Genomic DNA, 14,499 nt, shown 5'->3' on the forward strand with positions numbered 1-14,499 from the left:
TCCCTTCTCCATTTTTCTCTCTCTTTCTGAAGGTATTGCTGTCTTCTCTCTGGGTCAGCATCACGGCATGCTCTGTAACGCCGCTGTGATTCAGCTGCACTTAGTGGGGATGCCATTCCTAAACAAATGCATGCATTTCCTTTAGATAATATACCTATATCATACAGTATACATAATAATATACAATATAATATACATATCAGTGTTTCCCCCAGTATGTTATTTTGCAGCAGCACCTGGATCCAATGCTTTGCACCTGCTGCTTATCAGTGTAACTGATTATAAACTGATTATAAACTAGTTATAACAAATAAATATAAAATAATGCTGCTGTTGCATATAGGGAAAACACTGCATACATGGCAACAAAAGTTGTTATAAGTCAACATTACTAGATATATGTCCACCCTGTTAGGTTGGTGTCCACCCTGTTAGTTGAATAAGGCTAACAGGGTGGACAATAACAGGGTGGACATTTTGAGCTAAAGTTAGCCTTTAGTCTGTCTGTGTTAGCATAATGGCTAGCATGACTTTCAATTCTTGATGAGGAATCTATAATTCTTCACAAACACTTTTTTCAATTATTACATTTGATTGATCTCCTCAATACTTAGGCCTAACAGGATGGACAGTTATTTTCAAACATATCAAACTCACTTAATAGAAACATCAAAATAGGATAGTAAGAGAGGTAGAAAAGCAGACATCTTACCACATTTGATTTTCCCTCCACTGTTGTGATGTCATAAATCAATTTTATTTGTATAATCTTTTTTTATTTTTATTTTATTTTTTATAAAAACAGCATTTGATAAAATGGAGTTTGACCAAGAACATTTTATAATCATGATATATTTAGAAATGTATATGTTTTTATTAGTTATTTATAAAACAGCAACTTAGAAGCCCATATCATTATTCATGATAAATAACAATTGACTATATGAAAAACCAAATGGAATTCGTTTTTGTCCAAATCTAGACAAAATAAAAAATAAATTGTACTGGGGATGTAATAGGCACCGCATTAAAAAATTTACTAGACAAATTCATTGAGAAACAAAGTGCCACAGATGACCCACCCAACTACTAGGTCCATATCGTATCATCATAATATTATTTAAAAAATCATTAGGATAAGGGTTCCCTTGATAAAGATGCATGAAAAGCCTGTATAATATACAACACCTGTAGCTCAACTGCAAACACTGCTTTTTTTATTTGATTAGATTTGTATTTGGAAATTAAAAACACATCATAAAAACGAATTCTCTTGACCAATTTGTATTCCTGCGGATATCACCTAAAAGCATTCATTAAAACTAGAGGTGGGCATAGATTATTTTTTTTAATCTAGATTAATCTATCTGCAATCCTGGATTTAAAATGGCTAAAAAAAACAAAAAGAAAATGCCGAAGCCATTCAAAATATGTGTGTTCTACCCAAATAATGACCAGAAGTAAGTCCTTACTTTTTCTTTCCTCCTTATGTTTCTCAGGCCAGGTGGCCCATTACACCATGAGCCCATCTCCCGTTTCCAAAATGCATTACAGACTGTTTGAAAAAGCTGTTTTGCTATGATAATTGGTAATGAAATATCAAAATAATGTACTTGTGTTTAATAAGTTGTTTTATTCAGAAGTTAACACAAATAAATAATATTACCAGTACAGTATCTAGCACACTCTCAGGAGCAAAACAGAAAGAAGCATTTCAAACTTGAACTATGTAACATGGCTTGACTCAATCAGTCCAATCTCTATTTCTCCTTCTTCCACCAGTCACTCAGGCAGACCAGCTTGTTTTATGTAGCGATGTCTACTTATAGTGCCTATAATATTTTTCCCGTTGGGTGCCAATGCAAATCAACTGCTCCAGTGGAGTTGCTCAGTGGCCAATGGTGTCAACTGTGGTTGTACTGGGCAGCTCCCAGGTGTGAATGGAACTGTGTGAATGTGAAGCAGGGCGTTCCTGAAAAAGAGCATCTGTGCTCAGCGAACCTACCCTGGGTAAATCAAGGTAAAAAAAAATGTAAAAAAAGATTTTTTTTTTTAATTTTTTTTTTTTTTATAGATTAATGCGTTAATTATATTATCGCGCAATAATAGTATCGCGTTAACGCAGCACGTTAACGCCGTTAACGGCCCAGCTCTAATTAAAACACTTATTTCCAAGGTGGTCCTCGATGGAAGACATAAAAACACAGCACATATAGCCTACTCAACTGCTAATTTTTGCTCAACTGCAAAAATGTATGCCTACTTATGTATTAGCCTACAGGGAAAACACAGGCAGCAACGTTTATTTTCAGCCAAGTATGGTAAGAAGGTAACTATTAGGATATATATGGTATGGATTACTTACTCTTATAACTTATTACTATCTGTGGTAGCTCTAGTCTCCACCTACACAAATTGTTTTTGTGCTCTCCATTGATCATGCACCTTCACATGGTAGGCACATTAACTGTAGGTCAAACTCCCCAAACAAACAAGCACACCATTGATTTAATTGCCATATAAATCACATACAAAGATCTAACTATTACTCCTCTCTGAACATGAATATAAAACAAGAAGGTGATCTATTAACTGTGTAAACCTTCATCATTGATATTTGAATACTTGAAATCTGTATGAACTGAGTAGTTAGTATCAAATGAAATAAGATGGAACAGCTCCATGCATTCATTGAATAAACAACTATTTGCTCATTACCAGTATGGTATTGTTTTGTACAGCTTTTTGCACATCTTTGTCAGGGAATTCCAACTATTCTGGACCTGAATGTACCAGTTAATTGTAATAATCTCTCTCTCCTTATGTCTAGTCAAGCCAGGTTGTGGAGGAGAGAGACAGGGATGAACAGGCTATAGACTACTTTGCCCATCCTGAGCCTGCTATGATGCAGATGTTTTTACATCACCACCCAAAACAAGATTCAGCAAAGAGTGAGTGAGTACACTGGTCCACTTGCACTGGTCCACTTGTCCATGGCACTTACTACCCAGCTTTGTAGTGGTTTGGGTGAATAGTACAGTAGGTACAGTATGCATATTTAAGGGGACCGCAAGGATGGTGTACTGGTGGGTGGTGTCCGACCGATTATGGTGGGCCGGTCTGGGCCAAAAATGCCAGGGCCGATTTTTGGTCCTAGTCCAGCCCTGCACAATTCCAAAGACTTCCGGGTACTCCCAAATCATATGGACCAAAACGTGCCAGGAGCCACCTGGGGGCAGAGGGTGCAGTTTGGGGATTGAAAATGTTAATCTGAAATAGTTTGTATAGGGTACAGTACGTTCTGAGAGTCAAATTATAATGTATCATTTGATGGTTTGGGTTTTGTGATGAAAGTTATATGTTGGTCCAGGGTTAGTTAGTGCTAAATCTTTTTTCCATATGGTGTCAATTGGAATTGGCTTCAGTGTTGCTTTTAACATCAAGTGATATATTTTGGAGACCAAACCTTGAGTAGACTAACCTGTATATTTAATTTAATAAAAAAAAAATCAGTTCCGTTCATGACAATGTACAGCTCCACAACAGCATAATTTAATAATAATAGCACAGCTCATTCCATGAGCGAAAAAGAGCAGGGAGAAGAAAATCTTATTTTGCCTACCCCCTTACTCAAGACAATAAATAAATAATATAAATAAATGGTCTGTCGATTACACATATTTAACAACCAAAATTTACAATAACATTGTATCTTGTATCTTGTATCAAATTGCCCACAGAGTCTCTCTGGATTGTCCAGAGATCTATGTTTATCAATCTGCGCATACAGAGTTTGGGGAGTATGTGCGAAAAAGATGGGATTCGTAAGAAAAATACTTGGGATTGGTCTCTCCGTGTTCAGGGCCCAGGAGTTCAACACTTTTAATCCCTATCTGATTGGATCAGATTTGAATTTTGGGTAGTTCAAAACAAAAAAACAGGATTAGGATCACTTTGATATCCGATCAGATCAGGAAAAGATCAGGAAATCAAATCCAAGCTTTTAATCTGTATCAAATCTTCAACTGGATTTTCTTGATCCCACCAGAGGGGTGGATTTCCAGTGGATTACCAGAGCAAAATGTACTATACAATTTATTAAAAAAATATGTTTCAATATAAATAAGATGGCAAAGTTTGTTAACTGAAATAATACACAATTTTTGTTTTCAACCAAATGCTGATGACATAAATGTTTATGCCCATAAAAGTATCACAACAAAGATTGTCAATCACAAATGTAATTTAGATTAAAGAACAAATATCTTCAACAACAAAAAAGTCCATCATCTGTCATCACTCATCAAACCTCACTTAGAATTCAGCCCCTCAAAGCATGCCTGGATGATCAGCTGCCTTTGAATGAATGTTTTTTTTTGTTACCCTAGTGGGAGTATTTTTTTATTACAATTCCATTGTGATTTTATGTCCTTTATGTATTTAACAATATAATTAGACATTATAGATGTCTCTGCAATGTGGTCCTTGTCATCCTTTTTTTCATATCCACTAGATGGAGATCAGTAGGATTAAAGCACTGATATTCAGGATCTAGTAATCTTGAAAAGTCTGAATCTGGATCAGGGTGATCCTATCCTGGATTGCTTTGAAATACCGGGACAAAATCTGGCCGAGTTGTCTGATCCTGCATCAAAAACAATGGGATTTAAAAATCTGATCGGATCAGATAGGGATTAAAAGTTTTGAACTCCTGGGCCCAGGAGACTCAGGTCAGGCGTATACAAGTCTATTTGATCATGTATCCAGCACCCCCACAGCCATAGCTACAACCACTTAATGTCAAGGCTCTCATCCAAATTCATTCATTTTCTCCCCCCACTCTCTCTCCCATGAGCTCAATGTAACGCGGAAGTGCAGTGGTATATGGGGAGGTAACAAAGGTCACATAGTCTGAAAGCATGAACTGCATTGCAATGTAAACAGAAGATTCCAGAAGACAACAGCCAAGCAAAATCTGTGTCTTCACCAAAGGAAGGCGGCTGACCTCCCCCCTATCCGCACTGTACCATCCCTACAGTACAGTGGGAATGAGCCATAACATACACAAACACATACACATGCACGCTCAGGACTGCATCCCTGACCACCCCAAAACACCCCAGGAAATTAACTGTATCAGACTGATGCACTCAAAATCCAGTTTCCTGAGAGAAACTGTTTAAGGACATAATCCCGTCAACTTTGTTAAACCACGCAGAGATGTCACAGTCCAATCGGATTACATTTGCATTAAAACAGACATTTTGTGATATTGACCAGAACTGCCAATTTGCATGCTTTTTAAACAAGGACCACTCTGCTCTAGAGATGAAAGGGCACTAGAATGCTGATTTGTTTTATGACCGTGCCAAGAGACACACAAACAGTTTTCTCTAACACAGAAAGACAAGTGAACACTAAGAATGGTGTTTTGTCATGTTTTAATGAATGGAAATATCAATGTCACACTGACTGAAAGATGTGAAATTGCCTGACATGTGAAATGTGTCACAATATTGCTTCTTTTATTTTTTATTGAATTGATGAAAATGTACTGTATTAGAGTCTTGTGATTTCTGTTAATCTCAGCCTAATAGAGCTTAGAATTTTTGGGATCGGTAGATAATGATAGGAAATTCGCCTATTCTCTGTCCTCGCTCCACAATGATGGAACGAACTTCCCACCACAGACAGCCGAAACCCGATCAATCTTTTGCTGTCGACTAAAAACACACTTCTTCAATCAATATCTAACCTTCTTACTGTCTTATACTATCATGCACTCTTCCTACTATACTAATATGTCTTTACTACTATGCACACATCACTGCAGCACCAAAGTTTCAGCACTGTTTGATGAACATTGTTACTCAGCTGTAGGGCTGACGCCGATTAATCGATTAGTCGACTAATCGGTCAAAAGGAGCCATAGTCGACTGGCCATCCTCTTAGTCGAATATAATTAAAAAATAAATAAATAAAAATTATATATAGATATATATTTTTTTGTATCATTCTTTCCAAAAGAAAAGAGGCCTAGAAGCGTGGCTAACGCTAATGGCACGCATACCAGAGGCTAACTGCCTATGAAAACAGGCACAGAGGCACTGAAAGAGGATTTCACCCATCTAATGAACACACTAGACTAGACAAATATCAAGATGTATCCATCAGTGGCAGGGGCGCGGGAAGTGGGGGTGCGGGGGGTGCTCCAGCACCCCCTGCTGGCGGGGAGTGTAACTGCAACTGCAAGGTTGTTTTGGCCTTTATTCCATTGGAATACCGAGGCTACTAAATGTCATAGAGTGGAGCGGCACTGCAGATTTACCCTATTCTTGGAATTCATTGCCAGATCCATAGGGGCGCTGTCTCGATAATGCAGTGTTATTAAAGCAGCGTGTAGCTGACTCATGAACCAGTTGGGATTCGAATAGACGCGGCCTGGAAGCGTCAACGCGTAACTGGAAATCCGTTGGTAAAATAAATAGCGGCCTGGAATAGTTTTTGGGACAATTCGCATTAAAGGAATATATCTGTCGGCGATGTTGTAAGCAGGAACGAATTGCAGAGAGGGAGGACTGACTGAAGTGGAGAGTTCAAGTTCAAGTTCAAGTTCTTTAATAGTTGTCGTACAGAAGTACAGAATACTTTCATACAAAATGCTTCTTACTGTTACGCTCCAGAGACTGTGCTAGACAAGATAGTATCAAATAACATAATAACATAATATAGCATGAATTTAGAAGAAGAAAATGAGGTCACAGTGTTCGGTATAGACATATGTACAATGTTCTGAGTTACCATATAATATACAATACACAATACTATGCAGTGTACTAATGTACAGTACTATCTAGTGCAAAGCAGAAATGGGATGAGGTACAATTTTAGGTACAATTTACAGTAAGGTGTACGAGTTGTAGTGCAATCCTTCATCCATAAATATAAAGTGTGGGGAGTGGGTGCTACAGTGTGTTTGTTTAAAGTGGGTGTGTGCTATAAGTGTGTGGAGTGGGTGCTACAGTGTGTTTGTTTAAAGTGAGTGTGTGCGTGTGGATGTGTGTGCTATGTGCGTTTGGTGGTTGTTGTTGTGTAGTGTTCATTCATTGTTCGTTTAGCAGCCTGATGGCCTGGGGATAGAAGCTTCTTCTGAGTCTTTCTGTGCTCGCCTTGAGACTCCTGTATCGCTTGCCTGACCGCAGCAGTTCAAAGAGGCAGTTGTTCGGGTGACTGGAGTCTTTAATGATTCTCTTAGCCTTGCCCTTGCAACGCTTGTAGTAAATGTTCTGGAGGGTGGGGAGCCCCCCTCCAATTGTGCGTTCGGCTGAACGTGTCACTCTTTGTAGTCTGCTTTGGTCTTGTGCAGTGCTATTCCCAAACCAGGAGGTGATGTTGCCGGTCAAGATGCTCTCTATTGTACATGAGTAGAAGTTCTTAAGGATCTTCTGGCTGACTTGGAACTTCCTTAGGCGCCTGAGGAAGTAGAGGCGTTGTCGTGCCTTCTTCACAACACTGTTAATGTGTGTGGTCCATGTCAAGTCCTCGGATATGTAGGCTCCGAGGTACTTAAAGCTGTTGACTCTCTCAACCGGTGCCCCGTCGATGCTGAGGGGGCTGTAGTCCTTGACCCCCGACCTCCTGAAGTCCACAATCATCTCCTTTGTTTTGCTGACGTTCAGGAAGAGGCTGTTTTCCTGGCACCATCCCGCCAGGACCTTGACCTCTTCCAGGTAGGCCCTCTCGTTGTTGGCAGAGATCAGGCCCACCACCACTGTGTCGTCAGCAAATTTGACGATTGTATTGCTACTCCGCTGAGCCACACAGTCGTGTGTGTACAGGGAGTAGAGGAGGGGACTCAGAACACAGCCCTGGGGGGCCCCTATGTTGAGGGTGATGGATGAGGAGGTGCAGTTGCCTGCTCTCACCACCTGGGGTCTGCCAGTCAGGAAGTCCAAGACCCACTGGCAGAGGTCATAGCCCAAGCCCAGGTCCCTGAGCTTGGCTATGAGTATGGAGGGGACTATGGTATTGAATGCCGAGCTGTAGTTGATGAATAGCATTCTCACATAGTTCCCCTGCCTCTTGTCCAGGTGTGATGCTGCTGTGTGCAGCACATGGGATATGGCGTCCTCCGTGGACCTGTTGGGGCGATATGCAAATTGCAGGGGGTCCATGTTGATGGGGAGGGAGGAGCAGATGTAGCCCTTTACTAGCTTCTCAAAGCACTTCATGGCTATGGAGGTGAGAGCTACAGGGCGGTAGTCGTTGAGGCAAGCAGGCTTGGATTTTTTGGGTACAGGGATAATAGTGGACTTCTTCAGGCAGGTGGGGATGACAGCCTGTTCTAAGGACAGGTTAAATATGTCAGTGAATACTGGGGCCAGTTGGTCGGCACAGACTTTTAGGACGCGGCCGGGGATGCCGTCTGGACCTGCTGCCTTCCTGATATTCACTTTTTTAAAGGTCCGCCTCACCTCATGCTCTGTTACCCTGAACACTGCGCCTCCATCAGCAGCCGACCCCCCCCCCCCCCCATTGCCGAGGCTTGTGAGCTGGTGTTGTTATTACCAGCATCAAACCTCGCATAGAAGGTATTGAGGTCATTTGCTAAGGAGATGTCACTGTTCAGTTTGAGGGAGGCGCCTTTGTAGTCTGTCATCGTTTTGAGCCCCTGCCACATAGCTCTAGAGTCAGCTTGTTCAAACTGGAGTTCAATTTTATCCCTGTAGCGTCGTTTGGCCTCTGACACTGTCCTCCTTACGTTGTATCGCGCCACCTTGTGGTCATTCATGTTGCCTGCCTCTAGGCCGTCGTTGTATGCTTTGGTGCGCTCTCTCAGAGCTTCACGGACGGATTTGTCTACCCAGGGTTTTTGATTTGGGTAAACTTTCATTTTGGTAGTGGGGATTGTTTCTTTCACCCTAGTACAAACATAGTCCAGCACTGTCTCCGTGTAGACATTAATGTTATCTGTGTCGCGGAACACATTCCAGTCTGTGTGGTAAAACACTGACCGGATCGTCAGAGTGTGTTTACTTGTGTCTCAGAAAAGAAATGTCTCAAAAACGATATCTGATTTCTTTAATAATAATAACCTGGACTTGCTGCAGCATATGCATCAGGATATTCTGGACATTCATGTTGTCATGAAGGAGTTTATTTCCACCACTCCTGAACGCAAGACCACCTTCGGTGTTTTACCGTCTTCGGAATAGGTAATGTGTGTTTATTATCGCTCCTGCAGCGATTGTTGTTGTGACAGTGTGAGGATTGGTCCGTTGCCGCCGCACGCTTCAAGGTCTTCAAGGTACCAATTACCGTCGCGCACCTGAAGTGAGTTCTAATCAGCTCGCTGGAGCCCTTCATATACTCTGGGTTTCCTAACGTTCATTGTCGGGTCGTTTGGATTTCCACTGGCTGATGCTTGTTCCCCCCGTGTTGTACCTCGTCTTTTTCTCTCCAGGACGTCTGTTGGAAGTCGCCGCTGTTGCTTGCTCTGCCATCCTTTGGATCTCTGCCTCGTAGACCGCTTTGCGCAATTGTGCCTTGATCGACAAGTAGCTGCAGAGCAGCAGAGGCAGAGGCGCAACGCCACGGTGCCATCTCTGCTCAGAAGACGAGCTGCAGAGCCGCAGACAACTCTGCCAAGAACATTTCTCCCCTTGTGCTTTTGTTGTTTTTCGCTCATTCCTATTTTGTAAATAAATACGCCCTAGTTTTTGGCTAACTCTGAACTACCTGTCTGTGCCATGCTGTTGGGGTCGGTTTCAAACCATAACATTACGACCCGACCATGTCGACCCCAGCCGACACAGACAGAGTTAGGGAAGCGTTGGCAGTCCAGATCGAGTTGACCAACGACCACACCCTAGTTAGGTGCGGCTGCGGCTGCTGTGCAGGACCTCCGGGCCCAGGTCCAGCTTATTCTGGATTCCCTTGACACTCTGGCCACCCAGCAGACTACCCAGGGTAATCAGCAGGCTGTTATTCTGCACCAGCTACAGGCTCTCAGTGCAGCATTTAACACCCTGTTTTTAACCCCACCTGTGCCAGGAGTCCCAGCCAGATCACCACCCGCTGCCGCGCCAGACCCCGTGCCTCCCGACCTCGCACCTCGGGAGCCTCGTCTCTCCGAACCACGTTTGTTCGAGGGTAACTTCGAGGATTGTGCCACATTCATCATGCAATGTGAGTTGGTTTTCCTTCATCAACCCAGCCGATTTTCGTCAGAGGGAGCCCGAGTAGCTTACATGACTAACCTGCTCACAGGCCGAGCAGCACAGTGGGTCACTGCTTCCTGGTCTATGAGGACCGATTTTTGTTTCTCCTACCCAGACTTCGTGGCAGAGCTCCGAAGGGTTTTCCACCACCCAGCTCGTGGCCAGGACCCGGGAGCTCGGCTGGGCACCTTCTGGCAGGGCAGTGGCAGTGTCACCGACTATGCGCTGGAGTTCAGACTGGCCGCAATCGAGAGCGGTTGGAATGATCGGGCGCTTCATCTCACCTTCCTGAAGGGGCTCAACGACACTGTAAGGGACCAGCTCGCGACCCAAGAGGAGCCAGATTCTCTCGAGGGCCTAATCAGCCTCGCTATCCGCATCGACGGACGCCTCCGGGAGAGAAGGCGTGAGAGAGCACGACTGGGACCCCCAGACGTTCCCCAGACCCCCCGTACTCGTGACCGTTCTGCTGACCGTCCTGCCCCCTCCGTGGCTGGTGGTTTTTTTCCCTCCCGAGCTGTGACCGAGGAGGAACCCATGCAGCTGGGACGCACCCGCCTTAGCCCGGCCGAACGGGAGTCCAGGCTCTGGTCCGGCCTTTGTCTCTACTGCGGCCGGGATGGACACCGTATCTCCAATTGCCCTACCCGGCCAAGAGGACCAGGCTCGCCAGGACCCCGGGAGATCCTGGTGAGCCGTTTTTCCTGTTCCCACACCCGTGCACAACCTAACCGTCTGACGAGCGTCACCCTAGCCTGGGCGGACCAGCGGGCGATGGTGGGTGCACTCATTGACTCTGGTGCTGATGGGAGTTTCCTGGACGTTGAGTTTGCCACCCGGGCCAACATTCCACTTGAGGACCTCGAGAGGCCCTTGGAGGTTTTTGCGCTGGATCATCACCGCCTGGCTGACATCACTCAACGCACCTGTCCTGTCCTCCTCACCATTGCTGGTAACCACGTTGAGAGACTCCAGTTCTTTATTACCAGATCCCCTCTTGTCCCAGTGGTCCTGGGTCGGCCCTGGCTCGCGCTGCATGAGCCTCACATCGCCTGTTCCTCCGGCACCATCAGGGGGTGGAGCTCCTCCTGTCATGCCCAGTGTCTTCAGGCGGCGTCCAGTCCTTCGCCCCGGGGTTCCCCTTGTGTCCCTGTCTCCAGCCCCCTCACCGGGCCCCTGTCTCCGTCTCCGGCCCCCCTCGCCGGTTCCCTGTCCCCGTCTCCAGCCTCCCTCACCGGTCCTCTGTCCCCATCTCCGGGCCTCTGTCCCTGTCTCTAGCCCGCCTTTCTGGGCCTCTGTCTCTGTCCCCCTCTCCAGTGCCCCTGATCACCGGCTTCCTTGGGTCCCATCCGGGCAAGCCAAGGCCGGGTAGGTCACCGGGTGGCTCCCGTGGAGGGGGGGGTACTGTGAGGATTGGTCCATTGCCGCCGCACGCTTCAAGGTCTTCAAGGTACCAATTACCGTCGCGCACCTGAAGTGAGTTCTAATCAGCTCGCTGGAGCCCTTCATATACTCTGGGTTTCCTAACGTTCATTGTCGGGTCGTTTGGATTTCCACTGGCTGCTGCTTGTTCCCCCCGTGTTGTACCTCGTCTTTTTCTCTCCAAGACGTCTGTTGGAAGTCGCCGCTGTTGCTTGCTCTGCCATCCTTTGGATCTCTGCCTCGTAGACCGATTTGCGCAATTGCGCCTTGATCGACAAGTAGCTGCAGAGCAGCAGAGGCAGAGGCGCAACGCCACGGTGCCATCTCTGCTCAGAAGACGAGCTGCAGAGCCGCAGACAACTCTGCCAAGAACATTTCTCCCCTTGTAATTTTGTTGTTTTTCGCTCATTCCTATTTTGTAAATAAATACGCCCTAGTTTTTGGCTAACTCTGAACTACCGGTCTGTGCCGTGCTGTTGGGGTCGGTTTCAAACCATAACAGACAGTGACACACACACACACACACACACACACACACACACACACACACAGATCCTGTGCGGTGTGCGAAACGAAAGTCCAAACGCTAGTTGCGTCTATCGACAATAAATCGTCTTCTGATTAGAGAAAAAACTGCTGCATTTCGTGTGTGAACTGTCCACATGTTGGTGTTCAAGTTTGTCTGTTGTAGTGTAAAATATTGATCTTTCAAATGAATGGAAAATCACGAATGATGAGCTTTGCGCATGCATTTAATATGACGTTATTATTATTATTATTTATCTCCGACTCCCGCACCCCCAAGTCTGACCGACTTCCCGCGTCCTTGATCAGTGGACCAATTGCATGCTTTTGCAGAGGACAAGAAGCCTTCAGTCGACTCCTTCAAACATTAAGCACCCCCAACAGCCCAAATGGAATGATAACAAATTAAAAAAAAACTAAATTGTACCTTTTCCTTTTTTTTTCCTTTTTTTTTGTTGACCAATAGTCGACGAACGGCAAATTTTGGCCAATCCTAGTCGACCATCCAAATCCTTAGTCGGGGACAGCCCTACTCAGCTGTAAGAGTTGTACCCTTCCTGCTGACTTGTCGTACAGAACTTGTAAGTCGCTTTGGATAAAAGCGTCAGCTGCTAAATGACTAAATGTAAATGTAAAATGTAAATGATAAGAAAAATAAAAAATAGTATATCTCTGACCAAAACTCGACTCCTGATCAAAGTCTGCCTCTCCAATATTAACAGATTTGATTTGTGCTGCAGAGGTTTTAAATGATAATTTATCCCTCGTGAAAAATCGACCTCACACACAGAATGGGACTTCAATAGAGCTGTTGATTTCAACACTTAATAATACTTCTGCGTGGGCCGTCTTAAGATAATACTTCTGCGTGGGCCGTCTTAAAGGGGACATGCATTGCTATTCCTTGCACTATTTGGGCAACTTTACACAAGTCCTGTTGAACACATGTAAGGTTTATTTAAAAAAAAAAATCATTGTTTTATATTTCTAATGGAGTACTCAAAAGCATCATTTTCAGGCTGTTATTGGATGGGCTCCGCCCATAAGCGCTTTCAGTGACAGTCACCCACACAGCGTGATACATACGAGAGAGAGCGAGAGAGAGAACGAGCAAGAGAGAGAGAGAGAGAGAGAGAGAGGAGAGATGCGTCCCCGACACACACGCAGTCAAGTTTGTGTGTAATGCTCCGACGAGGGAGAGAGGAGAGATGCATCCCCGACACACACGCAGTCAAGTTTGTGTGTGTGTGTGTCCCCGACGAGGGAGAGAGATGGCGCACACACATTTATACACTTCTGCAGTCCCTCCCGCCGTCCCTCTCTCTCTCTCTCTCCCTCTTGCTCGTTCTCTGCCTGTCAAACCCTGTTTGAGGAAGTGTCGGGTTACACTGCACTACAACCATAGAGGGGGCGTTACTGCAGATCAGTACCCTATTCACGTCAGGAATACCGTCAAATCAGAACGGCTTAGTTGAGTGAGGGAAGATCTCGTGAACTCGAGACTAGACTGATGAGTCAATATGGGTTCCTTGTGGGAACAATGGCACATAGAGAGCGTTCTTTAACGTCACTGTACGCCGGCGCCCCCCGCTGTCCGTGAGGCATACCTGTGCGTCTCCTCTCTCTTTCGCCAACCCCTAGGTGCGCTTTCCGTCTGCCAGCTCCATGCTGTGTCTCTCCGGGCGGAAAGTTCTGTCAAAGTTCTTGAACTGACTCCTGTCGTTGATGACGTGGGACGACGCACCTGTGTCCATGATCAGTCCCTTCCTTTGGGCCTGTTGCAGCTGCGTTGGCCTGGTGACGTACGCCGTCTGCGCCCTGGGGATGAAGCCCTCTCGTTCCGCTACTCTCCTGTCGTCGCCTCGATCCGTCTCACGCCGACCATCGCCTCCTCGGGGCTCTTGGCTGCTACCTTCCAGTGACTCCCGGCTGCTACCTTCTTGACCCTCCTGTGAGTCTTCTTGGCTTTCATGTCGCTCTTTGATGGTGGGCATAGTTTTAGCTCCTGTTGGCGTAGCGTCTAGCCACGCGGTACTCCCGGTGCTAACCTAGCCTATACTTTAGCTAAACTTGCTACCCTTATTATTTCGCCCCCGGCGTGGTCTGGGCCCATAACCTGTTAACAGAATTCGGCTGTAGGGCGATAATAATGTGGTCAAGAGGCATGGTTTCTATCTTGAGCCTTAACTGGCGTGGTTTTATTATTTACATGGCAGAGCAGTAACACTACAGGTCTTCTCTTACTGAGAGACTGGGGGAAAGAGAAAGAAGTGGGAGGAGACACCACTATTTATACTCGCAACCTGGCGGTGTTCCTGAGTGTCTCTGCCTA

Source organism: Notolepis coatsorum, assembly GCF_963971535.1.
Source record: "Notolepis coatsorum genome assembly, chromosome: 16".
Lineage (NCBI taxonomy): Eukaryota > Metazoa > Chordata > Actinopteri > Aulopiformes > Paralepididae > Notolepis > Notolepis coatsorum.